Source organism: Rhinolophus sinicus, chromosome 1, assembly GCF_057876585.1.
Source record: "Rhinolophus sinicus isolate RSI-liver-muscle chromosome 1, RSI-T2T, whole genome shotgun sequence".
In the NCBI taxonomy this organism is placed as follows: Eukaryota; Metazoa; Chordata; class Mammalia; order Chiroptera; family Rhinolophidae; genus Rhinolophus; species Rhinolophus sinicus.
In genome coordinates this window covers 252,050-274,149 of record NC_142501.1, presented here as the reverse complement: position 1 = coordinate 274,149, position 22,100 = coordinate 252,050, and the positions used below count along the sequence as shown (strand labels likewise).

General features: G+C 41.0%; 3 pseudogenes; 2 read left to right on the top strand and 1 right to left on the bottom strand.

Moving 5' to 3' along the window:
• Positions 1–1,587, top strand: part of LOC148758991 (ribokinase-like) — a 52,896-nt pseudogene extending 51,309 nt beyond the window's left edge.
• Positions 1,588–3,328: 1,741 nt separating this feature from the next.
• Positions 3,329–15,019, bottom strand: LOC148758989 (large ribosomal subunit protein bL33m-like; annotated as a pseudogene).
• Positions 9,795–11,310, top strand: LOC148758990 (high mobility group protein B1 pseudogene; annotated as a pseudogene).
• Positions 15,020–22,100: the final 7,081 nt, after the last annotated feature.

Here is a 22,100-nt window from a genome sequence, read left to right as displayed (position 1 = left end):
AGGCAGAGGTGAACAGTCTTTCTTTGGTATTTTTGTTTCATGGGTCCCTATATAGTCTTCACCAACTCAGTCCTTTAAAGCTTCAGGGAAAATGGAAAGAAACCTTATATGACCCTATATTTAGTTAGAAAATAAAACCTGAATGGCCCTCACCATTTTACATAATTTTTAATGGAGAATGGCAAATTCTAGGGCTAGCGCAGAGAATATACAAGACGAGCCTGGAGCATCTTATAGTATAGGAAAAATAAGAAAAGCATTCAAAAAACAAAATAATCAGGGTATAGCAAAGGAATACAAGAGCTAACTGGAAGAACTCCCAATGGCCAAAGCTGGAACAATTTGAACAACAAAATAAATAATGTAGTATTGGATTGTAGCCCAAAAAGAAAAATATCCATGAGTTCATACTGATCTAAATAAGTAGTTGAATAAATAAATGAAGGAGAAGAGACAAATCTCCCACAGAGCATTCCGAATAATTGATGTAGACACACCATCCTCAGGGAGGTAGAGCATAACTCTCTACCTCATAAGTGTGGACCACACTTAGTGACTTGCTTCCAGAGAGTACAGTATGAAGAGGGACAAAAGTAACTTCCCAGTGGAGAAGCCTGGCAAAGACTGCCTTGGCCAATGAATGAAATTAACACCATAAGCAACAAGTCATGTTGATAATATGTACCCGACATGATAAGAATGACACTTCACCTCTATGGTTCCTCCCCCCAAAACCATAATTACAGTGTAAACATGAGAAAAACTAACAAATCCCAGACGGAGGTACATTCGACAAAACACTTACTTGACCAGTCCTCAAAACTATCAGGGCCATCAAAAATAACGCCTGAGAAACAGTCGCAGCCTACAGCGGTCTAAGGAGACTCGACAACTAAGTGTAATATGGTATCCTGGATGAGATCTTAGAACAGAAAAATGACATTAGGCAAAACTAGTGAAGTCCAAATCAAGTATGGAGTTCAGTTAATAATATATCGCTATTATTTCATTAGTAGTGACACATGTAACCACAGTAATGTGTTTACAGAACTGGGTGTGGGGGACATGGAAACTCTCGTCATATCCTTGTTAACTTTTCCGTACATCTAAAACTGGTCTAAAATAAAAGCATACTTAAATATTTTAAAAATACAAGTTGGGGCAAAAGAGGACTACATGCTTATCTCCACAACTGTGCTTTTATTTACAGGGCGCTGGTGACAGTTTTGTGGGAGCTGGCCTTCTACCTGGCTTACTACCCAAATCTGTCCTTGGAAGAAATGCTCAAGAGATCCAATTTCATCGCAGCAGTCAGCGTCCAGACTGCAGGGACACAGTCATCGTACCCACACAAAAAGACCTGCCACTTGATCTGTTTTGATTGCTGTTAACTCCAAAATAAATATGCCTGGAAATAAAATGTAGTTGGGGGTGGCCACTCTTAACAAACCGCATACTATAAAATGTCCTCTTCTCCTTTCTTTGCAAATATTATGTTCCTTTACTTCTTTAAAATGATTACTTCTTTACTTTTCATGCAAGAGCTAACCAGAATTAAGGACTCCATGACCAGGACCTGCACAAACATTACCGCTATTCAGAGAACCAGCAAACTCAATTTCCAACAGATCATGAATACTACCGTATGTGACTTACATTCATCTTTTGTTATCGGTATATAGTATTACAATTTTAATAGTTTTTTCCTTCTTAAAATGTGTATACATTTTTGGGGGCGCCCTTATCTATGCACGCCATACAGACAAAGTCAGAACAGAGACTGTTAAACAAGAGAAGGGGACATATGCACTGAACCACTCAAGCAGTTTCTAAGGGGGGCAGCTGATACTCAGCTCTGGCTTTCGTGTTGTCAAAGCTTCTGGTTTTGCAAGAGAAGCCAGAAGTTTTGGATATTTATTGAAATGTTTCAATGTTTAAGTATCAGCAACTCATTTTTTAAAAACGTAAACACCACCTGTGGGCCACATTTCAGCCCATGTGCTGAATCGAAAAGTCATTTGTTCAGCCAGATTTTACGTTTAAAAAAAAAAAAAAGGCAATCCATGCATGTCACAGATCCTTTACATTGGGCTTAGCTAGTAGGATCAGGGGAAAGATTTTTCTTGTAACCCAAGACCCTTATGTATAGTTTCAATCTGAAAATAGCCAAGATCTCACCTATTATTGCTTTGAACCAGAGCTTTAACAAAACATGCCAGAAAATAGTTGATAAAGAGCTCAATACCACAAGCCTCTAAGACTCAACAACTGCCTACATCTAATACCATTTCCAGAGAGCTGCTCTTGCATTTCTCTGGAGACAATGATTGGGCCACAGGGAGGGAACACCTGTTACTGTCAGGGAACAGTATTGAGTTTTCTAATGCTGTGGTTATGGAGGGCACTCTCATTTTCCCACATAAATGCTTTAAATGGGTAGGATATGAACCAGCAGAGCTACCGATCCTTCTTACCTTAGCCAGAAATCTGACAAGTAAGAAAACCAGGCAACTTTGAAAAGTTGTGGGAAACAATAGCTTGAGTAAGAAAGTGTATAGACCTGGGTAGGAAGGAGTCCTTATTGGAACGAGTAGGGATTATCAGTGGAATTTCCAGCTGGTTAGCTGCATGATAACTCCCTGCCACAGAGCTCTAGCTGGAGTTTTATGGAAGTAACATCATTATAGTGCCACTTACTTAAAAAAAAAAAAAGGAGATAAAGAAGTGCGCCAAAGCTGTCCTAGAAAATCCCAGATACTGCTTTCGTGACCTGAGTTTGAGAATATGGACCAAAGGCATTTTCCCTTATAAGCACAAATCAAAAACAGAAGTTCGTGGCTTCTTGTGTCACAAGGCGGGCTCCCTTCTCACTCCTGCTCACCTCTGCCATCTGTTATTACATGGGAGTTTTTTCAAGATCATTCTGGAGTGTGACTCTGCCTTTTCTATGAAGTACAGGAGGAGCCAGCCTGGAAACTCTTGCACAAGTCTCATTATGGAAAATTTTCTTTCATTACATGAAACAATGGTTATTTTTTAGTTATGCAGTTGTGTTTTCCATTTCAAATAGTGGGGGAAAACCATCACTGGGGGACAATAGTTCAGGCTATTTTAATATTTTTTATTAAGGGCTATAAAAATATTCAGAAAGATAAATAAATGTGATGCAATGATGTATGTCCTAATATGAAGAACTTTCTTTCACTGCATTGTTTTCCTTCACAATGGCCTTCAAATCACAGGAGGCAGAGATTCCATGTCATTTCCTCTTCTTTTATTACATGCTGCAGAATTTATCGAATCGGTATCCCGCCCTCAGTCTTCTCATTTATAAATCAAATTCATTTTCAATCCATTGTTTAGAGGGGCATTGTTTCTGTTCCACAAAGAGGACTTTGGTTTTCACTGTAGGAGGAGAAAAGAAGATTATGGCAGAAAACTAGAAAGTATCATCACCATTTTCTAATAAAAATACGCATCGGACCGTGAGTCTTCCCCTTTCTCTTACGCTCCTTTGACACGAGGATGGAGCTGACTTGCAAACTCAGTTCCTCAATCCCAGAGGCCAAAGACTGAGAAAATGGTAAGGAAAACAAGGGAAGGTCACCAGCCAATCCGTGGCATCCTTGGTCCCCACAAGGTCACATTTCAACCAATGGGGAAATATTCAAATTAAAAAAGAAAATTATGGGCAAAAAATGGGAAACATTCCATGTCTTCACCCAGTTACCATCCATTCTCATAGGAGGTAAGCAAGGACAGATTGGAGCTGGACTCCAGAGAAAGGAGTAAGAACTGAGCAGACCATGGAAGAAAAGGCAGCTTGCATGAAAGAATACATACACATTAAACCTGCGCTTTCCAGAGATGGTTTCACATACCCAAATATGATTTTCTAGTTTGGTAATAGAATTAATATAACTACAATCTCATTATTATAAATACGAGAGTTTAGTTCTCTGAAACAAAACAACTGCCGGATGAAAGATTTGAAAGTAGATGCTAGACAGTAAGGTTTTCCTAGTTCCCATAATGCCCTATAGTTCTCCATTAACTTCACACACACACCTCTCTCTCTCTCTTGCTCTTCCCCCTCTCCTCTCCCTACCCCCACCACACCACCCGAATTCTTTGCCAAAAAAAAAAAAAAAAAAAAAAATGCACCTAGGAAGATCCAGGAACTCAAATGACTATGACATAACAACTCACTTGTCCCTACCACACAAAGAGATTTTAGCTTAGTTTTTTCTTTTTCTTCTATAATCAATATGGATACTCTGTATATGAGATTCCCAAACTGTCTATAATTAATAATTAGCTAGGAAGCTAACTGAAATAAATTCCTGCTGCTTACCTCCACTCCTACCCTAATTCTGTTAACAGTAGATCTAGAAAGGGACTAGAAGTCTACATTTTTTAAAACCCTCATGATTCTAATGGGTAGTTAGATTTAAGAACCATTAACCAGTCAACAGGATTTTATCTGTATTAATAAAATATATATATTACATAGGGCTATTCTTAATATGTCAAATCATCTAATATTACATATAAGTAGGAATGATGCTCCTTTGAAGTCCAAGGAGCACTACAAAGCATTATAAAATGGCAGTAAAGAACCAAAATAGTTCCCTATCAGATACTATTATTCATTGCAAGAAATATTTCCCCCATGTTTGCTACATAGAACTAAAAAGATGGATGACAAAAGGAACTTGTTTCACTGGTAACCAATCAGAAGATTATTTAAATGACCCTGAACAGGAGCAAATTAGTAAAGCAAGGCTTTATTTTATGAAAAAGTTTTGATTTATTCACTGCATTTGTTCCCTTAATTCAAAGAACACTTAAGTCCACGAACTGTGCTCGGCAGTGTGGAGTTTACAAAAGTTGAAGAAGAGTCCTTGGGCATCTAGTGGAGAGGAATGGTGGTGAGAGGCAGGAATGAGAGTGGGCTTCATGGCTTTGAATGCTAGGCTGACCACAGGGGAGGGTCCCCATTAAGAAAAAATAGGAAGATTCGGCTCCATGTAATAAAAGAATAGGGGGCCTGGCATCAGAAAGGTTGGGTTCAAACTTTGGCTCCACCGTTTATCTGCTGAATCCCTGGGCAAATTTCTTCAAAAAGCTCTACATTCAGTTTCTGTCCCTGAGAGGATAACTCCACCCCCATCACAGGGTTGTTGCCAGATATACAATGAATACTCACTACGTGCAAATTGAGTGGAAGTGACACTCCACTATCCACAATCACAACGTAATGTAATTTGGTCAAAATAGTTGCTGCTTAACTCATACAGGAATGAATCTGTCAAGCTCTTTCCTTCCAATCTTAACCTAAATCAATTCTGCTTTACCGTCTATATTGTCTTGGTTGGTCATCCAAGGAATTAAAACTGACAAGCTTTCATTTTATTATGATAAACCTTCATATATTTAAAAAAGTTTAATAAGCTCATGCTTCAGTCTTTAATCCTTCACCTCAGAAATTCGTATCTAGTTTTATACGAAGAAAACAAGTTTGGAAGGACAGAGGCTAGTTCTAGCCAGAGTCCCGTGTTTCCCTGAAAATAAGACGTAGCCGGACAAACAGCTCTAATGCACTTTTTGGAGCAAAAGTTAGAATGACCCGGTAAGACCAGGTATAATATCATATCATATATAATATAATATAATATAATATAATATAATATAATATAATATAATATAATATAATATAATATAATATAATAATATAAATATAATACTGGGTCTTATATTAATTTTTGCTCCAAAAGACGCATTAGAGCTGATTGTGTGGCTACCATATTTTCAGGGAAACAACGGGATATACCATGAAAAGCTCAAATAACTGGGAATTTTTCTGTGTTTCCTTACCTGATTTCCTTCATAAAGCAAACTAACAAAACGTTACCCTTAAACTAACCATTTACTCATAGCAGTAAAATTTGCTGGGAGAACTGCCAAGCTGTTTGGTACCCTGAGCAATGGGCAGGCCCCAAGACAGACATCAGCACGCAAGCCTGCAGGGCACGCAGCAGGTGGGCAGGCAGCCAGTGTGCTGTCCCAGAACATTCTCTTCTTCAGAAAAAACAAAGTTGTACTGTCAAAGCTCAGACCACTCCTTATCAGAAAAGTTCTAATCGTCTATTTAAAATTTATGTATGAATCTCTTCTGCCACTTTCAATTTATGGTCAGAACTGTTTATGGTTGTATCCTTCCCCAATCTCAAAACTTAAAATCCATCTAACAAATACTAAGTTCCTAGGAACAGAGTCCCTGGATATCCATGGGGATTGGTTCCAGGACACCACCACCCCCACCCCAGACAGCAAAATCCACAGACGCTCCAGTCCCTTCTATAAAATGCCGTAGTGTTTGCATATAACCTACGCGCATCCTCCCGTATACTTTGAAATCATCTCTGGATTATTTATAATACTTAATACAATATAAATGCTATGCAAATAGTTGTTATACTGTATTGTTTAGGGAATGAAAAGGAAAAAATTACCATACACGTTCAGTACCGACACCACCAAGAGGCCTAACTACATGGTACATGTCAGCCAACATATAACTTTTTTTTCAAATATTTTCAATCCACAGTTGGGTGAATCCATGGATGTGGAACCCAAGGGTACCGAGGGCCAACTGTTCCTCAGGTCTAAGTAAGGATGAAGAATTCAATACGTTCATACTTAGAATATCATAGAGGTTATTTAATCATCATTTTTTAATATACAAGTTCCTTAAAAACTCTACAGAAACTAAAATGCTAGGAAAACAATAGGCATACCTCATTTTATTGCACTTCACTTTACTGCACTTTGCAGATAATTGGTGTTTTTTACCGATGGAAGACAAGACCCTCTACCAGCAAAAAGATTACAACTCCCTGAATACTCAGATGAGGGTTAGCATTTTTTAGCAATAAATTATTTTAAATTAGGGCATGTACCTTGTTTTTATTCGACACAATGCTATTGTACTCTTAATAGACTACAGTATAAACATAACTTTCACATGCACTGGGAAACCCCAAAATTCGCATGACTCGCTTTTATTGCCATATTCTCTTTATTGCAGTGGTCTTGAACCGAACCTGGAATGTCTCCGAGGTATGCCTGTACTTTATTATAAAGTTCACCACTGAGTTTCACCAACTGACGCAAAGAAATCAGAGGGAGAAAAACACCATAGCAATCCAGCATCATATTGCCACGGTCTGATTGATTGTGTTCCCCTGACCCCAAATTTGTATTTGAAATCCTAAGCCCCCAAAGATGATGGTATTAGGAGGTGGGGCCTTTGGGAGGTGCTTTGGCCATGATGGTGGAGTCTTCATAAATGGGATTAACGCTCTTAGAAAAGAAACCCCCACTGAGCTTGCTTGCCCTTGCACCGTGAGGACACAGAAAGAAGGCACAGACCATGAACCAGAAATAGGGCCCTCAACTGAAAGCGACCGTGCTGGTTCCTTGATCTTGGACTTGCAAGGCCCCAGAACTCTGAGAAATAAATTTCTGTTGTTTATAAGCCACCCAGCCTGAGGTATTTTGTTATAGCAACCCAAACGGACTAAGACACACACCTTATCGTAACTTTTCACCATTAGTATTAGTAGTATCATCCTGAAATTCAGACTCCTAATCACCAGGTACAAACCTAGAATTCCCTTTTTATTACAGTAAAGAATGACCGGAAATCTTAACACCATAAAAGTAGCAGGAAATTTTATTTTATCTTCTTAAAGAATGGAACTCACACAATTTTAAGCTGACAACTGTGTGTCTCAGAGCCTTTTTAAAATGCCTCCTCACACTGGTATAGCCCTTTTCTTTTGAAGGTGCTTTATTTTTATATTTCTTAGACATTGACAAATGCAGCATAAGGAACAGTGGTTGTAAGACCTTCTTAACAAACCCTGAAGGCATCTATCAACGTAGCTGGCAGCCAGGATTCACACTAATGCCCAGCCCGAGGTCCTGAAGCGTTAAGTAAGCTTTAGCCTCCTGTGGAATCTGTCAATAACATGTCCCTACACAGACTGGTTCAGAGCCCGAGGTTTGGATTCAGACAGTCCTGAGCTCAAATCTTTACTCTGTCACATATTTTAGCTGCGTGTCCTTGATTAAGATCCTTGGCATCAGATTCCTCATCTATAAAATGGGATACAGCTCGCCTGGAGAATACAGGTGCTTGTGTTAGGATGGATTCATAGCATCTGAAGACATGAAGACTTGTGTAGGTGAGCAAAGAAGACAGAATTTTCCTGTTCTGAGTATTCACAAGCACTAATTTGTTTCCTTTGTGTCAGGGATCACTGTCTTTTGTTGCCTATATTGTCCTTTTTAAGTTGTTGTTTCAGGTGGGAAGGTAAATTTGGTCCCTATACCCATCTTGGCCAGAAGTAGAGTCTATGAGTTCTTGTTCTTAGTTAATGAGAAAGTTGATTATGAGGTTAAATGCCTATCTTTCATTACATGATGGATGGATTTCGGGAAAGAAGACTCTGGTACCAATTTCAATTCTGATCACCAACTGGGTGTCTCATAATTCATTTCAGTTCTGACACTATCTACCTGGAGACAGTAACTCAGGAACAGCCAGATGGAAGAGACGCAAGGGCAACGCATGGGAAAAGACCAGAGCTTCTAGGCCTTCTTCTCCCAGCATGCCACTCTCCCAGAATCTCCACATATTCACCAACCCAGAAGTTCCAGTACAGCCCTCATTAACAAGCAATAACCAAGGGCTATTTGTAATTAGCAAAGCAAGGGCAGAAAAATGAAAAGAATGGCCCAAAGTTTTAAAATAAGTAATTTGTTTGTTAGTTTATTTTGCATAAATCTGCTCATGAAATCCAAACAGGATAGGTTTCCACCAATAGCAATCAGGTGCTGACTCTTGTTTGTAAGCAGCCAATCTGGTCTTGGGCACACCTGCCCTTCTGGACAAGCACTTTTATTACTGGGACCGTTTAAAGTTACCATTTATGATAGTATTTTAGCAGATGGTTCAAAATAGAAAATGAAATTTCCTACCTGCCTGCACTAATATAGAGACACCATACTTCCTTTTCTCAAATCTGGACCTAATTACTTGCCACTGTGGGACAGATGATCCCACAGAAGAATACTCCCTCCCCTTCTCAAGACACGCTTCTCTGGTTCCAGAACAAGATCGCCTATTCTCCTTACATGGCTTTTCTCACCTTCAGATCTTTGGTTAACGATCTCCTACTAGAGAGAATTTCCCTGATCTATCCTATCTGAAGGACAAAATAAAGTTGAGCTACACCCACTCCAACTTTATCCTGTATCTCAGCATCCAGCTTGCTTCTCTCGTAGCACTTAGCATAACTTGTCCTTTTTTTCTCTCCCTTCCAAATCAGACTGTAAGTGCCAAGAGTACAGGTCCTGAGCCTGTCTTATGTCTTAGTCCATCCCAGCACCTGGCATAGTAAGTGGCACCGGAGTCAACATTCAATACACATGTGCTGTATGAATGATACACTGTCAAAAGGGCCACACAACTGCCACCAGATAGTCAGCATCAGTCTGGAAAGAGTAATAGGCCTTGAAAGCATCTGACTTTATGACAGAGTAACTTCTCTGAATCTTACCAACTGGATCATAATGCAGCAGAGTCAGTTTCTCTCGTAGTCGGCTTCTCTTAGTGTTGAAGGAGAAACCTGCCCCGCTTGGCTCACCATTTTCACCAGAATAGTCCTAGGATTTAAGGGTCAGCTGTTACAGCTGAAGAAATAGACTGACATCAGTTACAGGGGATGGCACAGTGTGAGAGCCCTGTGCAGTGTATTAGTTGTGGGACACCACTTGGCCCTAAGAAGATTCAGTTCTAAGACAGGTTACGTTCTCCATAAATAACAATTCCAGTGGCTGATTCCCAAGGTTTGTTCCATTGTACGCAGTGCCTTGGTAATGACCTAACCACAGCAACAAGAACAATTAAACTACGTTGTGAGAAGGATTCTTGACACACCCACCTCTCAGAAGCAGCAGAAGGCAGGAGGGAGGAAAATACAAAAGTACTGTTACCCCTAACTGACCAGTCAGGAAACATGAAGACGGCTGTCTAAAAGAGCTCTATGTTCCAGGGATGAGCAGTAAGAGTAATATCAGAGACAGCCATTGCAGTACATTGGGCTCCACAGAGACAGCGCAGGGACAAGTGTAGGCCGGACGGGTACGGAGCAGCTCTGTGCCCACTGAGGACAATAAACACGGGCAAAGGAGAAACTCAGAGGCAGAGAGGCAAACTGTCACCACACACATTCTTTGTGCAAACCTGCCGGGAGGAGCACACGAAGAAGCACCCAGACGCTTCAGTTACTTCTCAGAGTTTTCTAAGTGCTCAGAGGGGGAAGACCATGTCTGCTAAGGAAAAAGGAAAATCTGAAGACAAGGCAAAGACAGACAAGGCCCGTTAGGAAAGAGAAATGAAAACTTATATCCTCCTAAAGGAGAAACAAAAAAGAAGTTCAAGGATCCAATGCACCCAACCAGGCTTTTTCTTGTTTTGTTTGAGTATCTCCCAAAAATCAAAGGCGAGCATCCCGTCCCATCCACTGGGGATGCTGCAAAGGAGCTGGGCGATACGTGCAGTAACACCGCTGCAGATGACAAGCGGCCTTAAGAGAAGAAGGCTGCTGAGCTGAAGGAAAAGGATATTGCTGCATATCGAGCTAAAGGAAAGCCTGCTGCGGCCACAAAGGGAGTTATCAAGGCTGAAAAGAGCAAGAAAAAGAAGAGGAAGAGGAGGAAAATGAAGAGGATGAGGAAGAGGAGGATGAAGAAGACGATGGAATAAGTTGGTTCCAGTGCAGTGTTTTTCTTGTCTGTAAAGCATTTAACCTCCCGTACACAACTCACTCCTTTTAAAGAAAAAAGGTGAAATGTAAGGTTGTGTAACATTTGTTCTTAAACTGTACAGTGTCTCTTTTTGTACAGTTAACACACCACCGAATGTGTTTCAGACAGCCCTGTTCTGGTGGCATTTCCAGTAGCCACTAACCTTGCCTGCTACCGTACGGGGGTTGTAAATTGGCATGGAAATTTAAAGCCAGTCCCGGTTGGTGCACAGCACAAATTAGTTATATATGGGGATGGTAGTTTTTCCATCTTCAGTTGTCTCTGATGCAGCTTATACAAAATCATTGCTCTGGTAACTAAATACAACTCTGCAACTGCAAAAAATATTGCAGCTGTTTTGTTGACATTCTGAATGTTTCTAAGTAAATATAATTTTTTTATTAGTATTTGTTGTCCTTTTCAGAGGTCTGAAATTTTCTTCTTGAGGGGAAACTAGTCTTTTGCTTTTGCCCATTTTGGATCATGTGATTTATTACAGTGTTTATCTTTTCATATAGATAGCTAATAGAAAGCTTTTGTCTACACACCCTGCATACTCATGATGAGGGTAGTAAGAGAGTTTGAATTGAGACAGTTTTCATCCATAACTGAAACTCTAAAATCTTGAGCAGTTGATATCAAATTTCACATTGCCCAGTTACATCTACAAGTAAAAAGTAACCAGTCTACTCACAGCATGAGATTATCAGAATCAAACATTTTGAAAGTCTGTCCTTGAAGGACTAATAAAGTATGTTCTAATCTTTACGTGAGGACTCTACATTTTTTAACTCCCATTACCATGCAATGGCAGCTATATTTGCACTTCCCACATTAAAGAAGACCTGAGAATGTATCCCCAAAAGCGTGAGCTTAAAATACAAGACTGCCGTATTAAACTTTTTGTTGACATTAGTCCTGGCAAGGCTCTGATTAAAAAAACAAAAGTGCTGGCTGTAAATGTCTTCTATTTATCTGAATATGGATAGACTTAGAAATGAGACTCCTTTAAAGGTATTTTTAATTAATTGGGCCAACTTTTAAAATGGTACACAACATTAAAAATCCAGCATATTTTCCTATATTGTGGTTTGCCCTTTGTACATTAAAGAGACATGAGGGAAGACGACACTTAAACATTGTATCTCAGTATGAATTGTCCAATTTATTTGAACTTGATTTTTCTTACAAAACTCAAACTCTTTCATTAGGGTCATATATTTATCTGCTGAGCCGTTCAGGGGACAATGTGGCAATTTTGTGGTTTTTGAGATGATCATTCTCTTAAAGTGCCAGTATTTTACAATGGCATTCTTGTAATTTTACATGCTTTTATGATGGAATGCTGTTTTGTTATATAATTTTGATTTGGATTCTTTCCATTTGCATTTGTTTATGTAATTTCAGGAGGAATACTGAACACCTGAGTCCTGGATAAACTAATAAACTAATAATTTCAGAGGTTTTAAAAAAGAAAAGAGTAAACTCAGGGACAAAATTAAGGGATTGGAAGCTTTACATTGCTAACATGCAAAATCTTGTTCCTCTTCATATTTCCTTTAAGTTATAGTTTTCCGAAGCACAAAGTCATGTTTTGCCTCACTGGACCTTTTAATACCTTGTACTGTTTGGTATTTTTTTCATGTGTTTTGTGTCACTATGCGGACCATATTTATGTGTCATCTAATTCCAACAAGAATTGGAAGCACCTAAGTATCTACACATCTTCGCATCCCTTTCGATGTTCAGCACAGTGCCTCATACATAAGAGGCATACAATATTTGTTGATTAAGAGAGACAATAATTAGTCATTCATTCAAAAAGCTTTAACAAAAATCTATTACATGCTTACTCTGTGGAAAGCACAATGGGACCTGCAAAACTCTATTAACACTGCGTGTGCACCCTCAAGAAACTAACGGTATAGTATGGAAGGTGAGCTGTGTACAGAAGTTGTATAAGGCAAAATATGTAACAAATGTCATAAGAAATATACAAAGAAATGAGAGGCAGGGAGTAGCTCTAGAGAAATCGAAGACATGGGAGATTCATACAGAACCTAGAGGTGGAGGATTCTAACATAAATAACTAGATTGTGGGAAAAGCTATATGAATCAGTAAAAGATTTTGTTGGGGACTCCAGTATATATATTTTTCATTAACTTTAATCTAAAAAAAAAAACTAATTTTAAGGATTTGTGATATGTCTTACCAGCCTTTGGATGGTAAGCAAAGGCTGCTTTAGAATGTTCCTATTTTAAACACAAACAAATCTTACTTTATTTACTATCTATAAAATTTATTTTAAGATACCAATTGGGTATTTACAGTCTTTCTGGTACATCATAGATTCTTTAATCTTTGCTATTTTTTAAATGCTTATACCATGAATGCAAAGGATTAAAAAACTCATTAAAATAGGCTCTATGGTTTAATCAAATCACAGCTTGTTCTGCAAGATTCTTGTAGTGAGCTCCAGACAAATGGCCTTTGGTCCTCAATTTGAATAAAAAGAAATATAATGGTAATCCAAAGAGAACACGGGGACCCTGATGGTTTCTTTAGGAATAAGATAGCAAGAGCTCCTTTAAGTGAATTATTTGAATGCTCACTTAAGTAGGTCAGTTGGACAGGAGGAAAAATACTTTTTCAAAGAGTTCATAGGGCCAAAATGATTCATCAAGTAAGTAGCCCTCAAGCCAACTTTCAGAAAAATCAAGGCCAAATCAAGGCTTAGTTTAATATACAGATGTACTGGCAGCGGCTGGACTTTTAACGAATTAATTTAAAACAAGTTGAAAAGAAAACTTTTACTTACTTTGACTTGCTCTTGGCAACTTTTTTGTAGCAAGGAAATATGGGAAGAGGAAAGAAAAAATCAATTTAGTATCTTTCTTAATGAAAGTTCATATAAATGTCATTAATAACCAAAAAACATTTACATCATGAAGTATGCCATGGTTGTCACTCAAGTAACTATGCCCTAGCTATTACTCTGTTTCCCGGAAAATAAGACCTAGCTGGACAGTCAGCTCCAATGAATCTTTTGGAGCAAAAATTAATATAAGACTTGGTCTTATATTATATAGACTGGGTATTGTATTACATAAGACCCGGTATTATATTATACTCGGTATTATCTTATGTTACATTAATTACATATACTATACTATACTATACTATTATATTATATTATATTAGACCTGGTCTTATATTATAGTAAAATAGGACCAGATCTTATATTAATTTTTGCTTCAAAAGACGCATTAGAGCTGATTGTGCGGCTAGGTCTCATTTTCGGGGAAACACGTTGGAAATCTCCTTAGGATTTTATAGAAGGAAGATAAAAAGATCCAATCAGACCAACACAATTCTGGATGTAATGCTTTGCATAATCTCTTTTCAGTTGGACTGGTTACCTTTTAAATCTTTCTTGAGTAACAGCTGCTCCATTTGTTTCCCTTCTAAGGTGCAAATTACTCGCACTGGTGGTACAAGTCTCGTTTGACAAGTTAACCTATGCAAACCGCAACCATCACATCAGGTGGAGAAGGGAAACTAAATCTAACCGGGAAGTCAACTGGTGCAGGGAAGAGCACTGTCTTGGGCGTCAGAACACTCCTTTTCACAGCCCAGCTGTGTGACCTAGGGCAAATCACTGCCCCTCTCGCGGAAGCCGTTTTCTTATCGTTAGAGTTGGAAACCAGTCGACTACAAGGTCTAAGGTTTTTCCTAGTTCGCACGCCCAGTGATTCTGACACGTCTCTACCAAGGGTGGGAAAAGCGCCCCACTCCTGCAGTCCAGACTCTGTGGTCCCTGCGAACCACAATCGGATGCCCGCCCACAACTAGCCCAGCAGACCCCAAGATCCACTCGCCCCAAAGTGAGGCGCGGGGCATGCCGGACGCTGTAGTCCTGAAGCCAGGCAGGGCCGCAGCAGCAACTTCCCGGCCGACGCGCACACCCAACCCCGCATGGTCCTGGGACCTGCCTGCTACGAACTCCCGCCCTCGCCGCAGGCCCTGCCGCCGCCGCCGCCGCCTCCCATTCCCCACTTACAGGAGACCGCGGACAGCAACATTGCGACAGTACGCGCCACAATATCCGTAACGGGCCCAGAGTCCCTCAACAACAACTGCTTCCGGGGCGCGGGCCAAGTCCGGAAGAGGACGTCCGGAGTAGCCTGCAGCCACGCCCTCTCCGATGTAAACTTCGCTTCCCTCCCTCGCTTCTTACCTGTGTTCTTTACACGCCAGGTGTGTTGTTTTCGTGGTTAGGGAATGTTTGAATCCCCTTCCCTTTGGAGGGAGGCTTTGTTAACATTCAGGCTTCGCGCCCGGCCCTGATTCCTGCATCTGATTCAGAGTTAGGTGCTTTCCATAGTTTCACTAAATAATCGCAACCACCTACGTTAAAGGCACAGGAATTCTGTTTCCTGAGCCATTCCAGGCTATCAGGCTCCTGCATATTTCCTTAAAATATTCGTTCTTTTGCCTCCGCCCACCCAACTCCCACAGGGTAGGATTCGACTCTAAGTCCTTTCAGAGTTAGGAAGCCCACCTGAATATCCCTATTTCTTAATTAAATGTTGGGTTTCTCGGAGAGCAGAACCTTGTGCGTCCTGGTAACTGCTCTCTAAGAACCTAGCGTAGTGCCGGGCAATAGGGACGCATAACTGACATTGGGCGTTCTCACATAACTTGCTTAATGTCACAAAACTGGTGACAGAGTCAGAATTTGAACCCAGATCTTGTCTGACTGCAAAAACTCATGCCCTTCCCACTAGACTTTGGGACCAACCACTTTGCCATCTTCAATTCTTTCTGTTTCTGAAAGGAACCAGGGCTCCTTCAACACCACAGACTTCATCCGAAAACTCTTTCCAGCTAATAATCAGGACTTGTAGAATTTTTTATTAATCTGTGATTTTATCAATATATTATGTCTTACAGACATGTAAAATAAGGTTCATTGTAATGAATTATCCTCACTGAAAATAACAGAAAATTTAGCTCTCCAGTGTAATTCAACTCAATTTTTAAAATTAGGACTGTCCTTGCCCTTAGTATCGCCATTGTTTTTTTTCTCCTGTAATAATTTTCATCCTCACCTCCCCTAACCTGACTCCAACAACCGAGCATTCTGTAGGTACCCAAATCCTTCCTTACCTTGGGCAGTTCACCTGCTTGGCAAACAAGAACTTCAGGTGTTCAGGAGGGTAAGGTTTCTAATCTAGGAAATTCTGTTAGAGGCCTTACAAGAAAAGAACACAGGACTGGAAGCCTAGGAACATGAATTCTAGTCTTTGTTCTCCTTGGAAAGTCATTTCAACTCTTTAGACCTCAGTTTCGTGTTCAATGTGGGCATTGATCAGTGGTTCTCATCCCTGAGGGTACATCAGTCACCTGAGGTCTTTTGAAAGACCCATATGTCAGGGTTGAGGCCAAGAGTCCATACAATATCCACCCTGCCCCTCAACCCCAACTGTCGAGTAAAAAGCATTTTAAACATATCAAAAAGCTGAAAGGATAGTACAGTAAACAAACCATATACCTAAGTCAACTAATTTAACATTCTGTATCTATGTATATTGATGTATATTGAATTTAAATACATATAAGTATATATAGTCAGTGTTTTTTGCTAAACTGTGTGAAAATAAATTGTAGATCACAACATTTCACCCCTATTTAGTATGTATCTCTCAAAAATAAGATCATTATAACTACAATATGTGCTATTTTCATTCCTTTAAAAAACTAATAATATTTTCCTAATATCTAAACCATATTCAAATTATCTTTTATAGCTGGATTCTTCAAAAGCAATATCCAGTGAAGGTTCATATATTACATTTAGTTGTGATAAATCTTTAATTTCTTTCAAATCTAAAACAAAAACTCTCTTTTTTTTTTAATGACACTGAATTTTTAAAGAAACTGAGTTAGTTTCTTGTGGCGTGTCCCATGTTTTGGATTTGTCTGATTGTTTTATTATGGTGTCATTTTATTTGTTCTTCTCTTCCCTGTATTTTCTGTAAATTGGAAGACAAATCTAAAGGCTTGAGTAGATTCCACTTAAAACATTTTGACAAGAGGACGTCATAGGTGATACTCTCAACTTCATACTGCAACATATCAGGAGGTCCAGAATGTGAGGTTGGTCCCACTGCTAGTGCTAAGTTGGATGATCTCTAGACCTCTCCACTGTAAAAGTAGATTTTGTTTTCCCTTTGCAGTTTTCTGTGGGGTGATACTTTGGCATATGGAAATATCCTGTTCCCCAACAACCTTTCCTCATAGCTTTAGCATTCATTGATGTTTTGTGGGGGGTTTTTTGACTCAGTAATTATATTTGGTTTGCACAATGGCTATTTTCTAACATAATCCTTCTTCACTTATTAGCTAGTTTTCTTCTGTAAAAAAGAGCTTTCTATCATTAACTGAGGCTGAATTATTATTCCTCCTAAAAAGGCAGGATAAATGTTACTTTTTTTTCCTCTTTAATTACCCATATATAAGTAAGAAATTGGCACGAGCCATTTCCAATGGTGACAAAGGGGTTTTTCCCCTTTTTGTAATTTGATTTTTAGTATCACTGTAATGGATTTTTATTCATCGTTTTATAATCAACCATGGTCATTTTTTTTTTCTGATGGTCAAATTTTCCCAAATCAGTGCTTTCTCCAAAGTACTCTGGTTCCTTTCTGTAAATGGTGATAGGTAGAAACAACAATCTGATGCACTGGACTAGATTTTAGTGGATTTCAAGCTTATTTTATACCATGGAACTGTCATTCAAATGAAATCTTTATCACAGATTTCAATAAAGCTTCATGTGTTGAGGGACGTTCTCAGAACCTTGGACTCCACAGGTCACAGAAGCTCTGCACTATACAATGGTCTTCCATCCCCACTGCTCTGGATTCTAGTTTGCGGTTTACGAACCCCACCCACAGGGCCCTGGAGCTTCCTGCCATACTTCCCACTATGTACTTCCTTCCCACACTGTTTCCATGCAGAGGCCTGGTCCAGGCAGGAGACCACCCTGCAAGCACCTTATCAGCAACAGCAGGAATAGCCTGGAAGACCACTTGGGACCTGGACTGCCTCAGAGACAGCAAACAGCCTTTCAGAAATAATTTAGGACCAAGATCATAGCGTATCTGCCATGGACTGAATGCTGTGTCCCCCCAAAATTCATATGTTGAAATGTAATTCCCAAAGTGATGGTTTCGGAAGTGGGTCTGTAGGGGGGTGATTAGGTCAGGAGGGCAGAGCCCTCATGCATGGGATCGTACCTATAAAAATCTAAAAACCCCAAAGAGCTCCCTCACCCCTTCTCCCCATATGCAGATACTACAAGAAGTTGGCAGTCTGCCATCTGGAGGAAGGTCTTCACCAGAACCTTGGAACATGCTGGCACTCTGACTTCCAGCCTCTGGAGCTTTGAGAAATAAATTTCTGTTGTTTCTGAGCCGCCCCGTTTATGGTGTTCTGTTATAGCAGCCCAAACAGACTAAGACAGCATCTCTCCCTGAGTCTGTCATCAAACCTGTGCCCCCACTGCTCCTCCTCCCCACAGAACCACTCCGGTACAGCCCCAGCGATCTCCATGGTACCAAATCCCATGGTCAACTCTTGGGCCTCATTTTACCCAGCATCATCTACTGTCATTTTACACAGTTGCTCACTCTCTCCTCCTTGAAACTCTTTCTTCATGTGATGTCCAGGTGTCCACTATCTTTGTTTTCCTCGTACCTAGCGAGCAATTCGTTCTCCATTTTCACCTCACAGACCTCTCAGTGGAGGTGTGTCCAGGGCTCAGGCCTTGGATCTCTTTTCTGTCCACACTCATTCTCTTGATGGTCACAACCTATGCTCCTGGTTTTAAAAAAATCTACAGACTGAAGACTTCCGAATTTATATCTCCAGTCCCCAACCTTTCCTCTGAACGCCACTGGTGTATTTAACGGCCTACGTGACATCACATGTTCAAAATTCCCAAACTTCCTCTGTATCCCCCACCCTCCCGGCTTCCCCTATGTCAGTATATGTCAATTCCATTTTTCCAGTTGCTCAAATAAAAAGCCTGGGAGCCAATTTGACACCTCTTTCTCTCACATCCTAAATCTAAGCCATCAGTAAATCCTTCACTCAAATGTCACCTAATCAATGAGGCCATCGGTGGTCACTCTATGTAAAAAAGCAACACACACACACACACACACACACACACACACACACATACCCTATTCTCTTTACCCTGCGTTATATTTTCTATAGGACTTACCACCATTTCATATTATTTGTACTTGCTGATTGCCTGATTGTCCACCAGAATGTAAACTTCTTAAGGTCAGGAACTTTGTCTTACTCACTGCTGTATCCTGACGCCTAGAACAATGCCTGCCACAGCTATTAATTATTGGTTCAATGGATGAATGAATGACTCTGAGATGAGAGGTCTCATTCAAATGGCAAGTTATTAATAAATATTTACATTTCAATGGCAAACAATGATAAGCATGCGTGTATTGTCCATAGTTTCAGGGTTCAGAAGAATTCATAAACTTATTTTGAAAAGAGTTAGTATACGGAACTGTTCTTGAAATTCTTGGAGTAAAAAGGAAGCAGTGGCTTCCTACTCTCATTACTTCAACCTGCATCCACCTGATATTTACACCGAGCACATTGTTGGCAGTTGGTAAGTGTTAATTAAAACGTTTATTAATACAGATGTAATTCGTGATTTGGGTTTTATTTACCTAATTTCCATAATGAGCCCTCTACGCCTTATTGAAGTATAGAATAATTAGAGTGTCCTGGCAGCCCAAGTGGAAAGGGTGTGCTCCTTGGGGGAGGGGCACCCATCCTCTTTGTGGGAGGGGGGCTACTGAAGGAAGGAACAGTTACAGCTGGTTAACCTGGTGTGGGAGCTAAGAGCCCCAGAAAGTAGTTTACAGGCTCTCGGCCTCACGTGCAGGAGTGCTGGCTCGGGTAGTAGATGGCCGTCAGCTGTGGCTGATTGGCCGTCAGCTGTAGCCAGTTAGCCAATTAGCCGATAATATAACTGCTTCGGCTACGGAGAGTGAGAGTGAAAGAGAAGTTGTCGGTGGGTTGCAGACAAAACGGACAGCAGGTCGCACGTCCAGTGAACCCAGCCTCCAGTGAGACCGTAGTGGTATGACTCCCCTACCTATGGCTCCGTGGGTGTTCCTTTTGGCCTCACCATATCCTGCGTTCTTGTATGGGGAGCGGGACCAGAGACCCTGCAGGCCTCCCCGCACGACAAATGGCGCAGCGAGCAGGGTCTCCCGCATGACACCTGGATTCTCGGCCCAGGAAAGAAGATGGAGGAAGAGACAACATTTATTGAATGCCGACTCTTGCGGGCTTCAGACACAGTCCTGTGTTGGTCCACACTGTAGCCCCGGGCCTTAGCCCTGGAATTCCAGCCCAAGGATCTGGAGGCTGCCCCCATCCTCCTCTGCTGTCCAGCCCACTGTCATACCTATGTCCCACCCGACTGTTCTTGTCCACAGTCGTGATCCTGCGCTCGTGACCTGTCCCAGGAATACGGACAGTGGGGAAACACAGAGTTTCCAGACTGTGCAGAAGGCTGGGCTCCCTGCAAAAAGCTGACACCTTCATAAGCTCAGGCACCTCCAGGGAGATAGGCCAGTTTCATAATTGAGTCCTCTGCCTCAACAGCTTAACATTACAGCAAAAACTTCCTGAGAGAGCAAGACTGAAAGCTAGCAAGACCAAAGGGCAACAACCAGGTTCAATCTGCAGGAGGTATCTTCAGGAAGGCATTCAATTGCCTTCCATAACCTGACCTCAGACTCTTAATTCAGCCCCATCTCCACTCCCCACCCACCCCACCCACATCTCCCCTCCACACACTCCTCTCCGAGCACCTACTATACTTCTTGCACTCCTGGGATCACCTCCCCGCCCCCTGGCATCTAAGTCCCTTGAGGGCCAGAGTTTCTGAATCTCTGTATATCATCCCCGCAGACAGGAGCTCCTAACACCAGGACGCGGTCCCACGCACTTTGACAAATACGAACTGAGCACCTTCTGTACTCTGGGAACCCTGCCCCTCCAGCCTTTCTGTGTCTCTTTCATCCTACCTCCCCCCACCCCCAAGTCACCATAGACAGGAAGAGTGGGAGGAACTGGGGAAAGAATAGAAATAAAGGCACAGAAGAGTCTTAAAAATGAACAGTGAGCATCCTCCTAGGGCTAGAGTGTGTGAAAAGTGAGGGAGATGAGCTAGAAGGGATGACTGGGGCGAGGTAGGAAAGGAACCAGGATGTTATAGCTGGGGGTTAGGCCTTTGGTTCTGTGGGCAGTGGGGGAGTTAAGTGATGTGATCAGATCTCTAGTGGCAGCATCTGAAATCACACCATTTTCCTGGCTAATTGGAAGAGAGGCAGTGACTCTCCATCCCACCAAACACAGCACTCCCAAGGTTCCCTTCATGTGGGAAGCAATAATAGGCACTTCCTCTGCTCTGCGTGCTAATGCCTATTTATTTAGTTAACACACGTATTTGGTGTTTCCTTAATAATTGGTAAGTTCCTCCCGCATATTCATTATCTTAGCCCAGTCACTGAGCCTTTTTGAGGGGGAGAAAGAACAAGAAAGGTGTCATGGAAGCCTTTGAGAATCTGCTAAAAACTATGTCTTAGCTTCGCCAGGAAATACACATATGCCCATCCAGAAACAATTTCACCTGGACTTTCCAGTGTTCTCAACCTTGACTGCACATTGGAATCACCTGGGGACTTTTGTGCAAACCTCATGCCTGCCTCCCACCCCGAGTTTTTAATTGATCTGAGTGCAGTCTGGATGATGTTGTTTTGTTTGTTTGCTTGCTTGTTTGTCTTTAACTCCCTAGGAGATGCTAGTGTACTCTCAAGATTGAAAAGTATTGGGCTAGACGCTTGTGGACTCCAAGTTAAGGCCCCTAACTTAAACCATGAATTACAGGGATGTCCATTTAACTTGGCACAGTAAGCAGCATCTACCTGGGTAGAGACAGGAGAGGAGAAAGTGGCCAATCTGAAAGAATGAGGAAGTCTTGAAGCCGTCAGGGAAAGAAGAGGAGGTGCTCGCATACATTCCAGAAGAGCTCCAGGGACAACACTTAGGGAATGAAGCTGCAACAGAAGACAAAGAGCAGGACGTTTAATTGCCTTCCTTGAAAGAT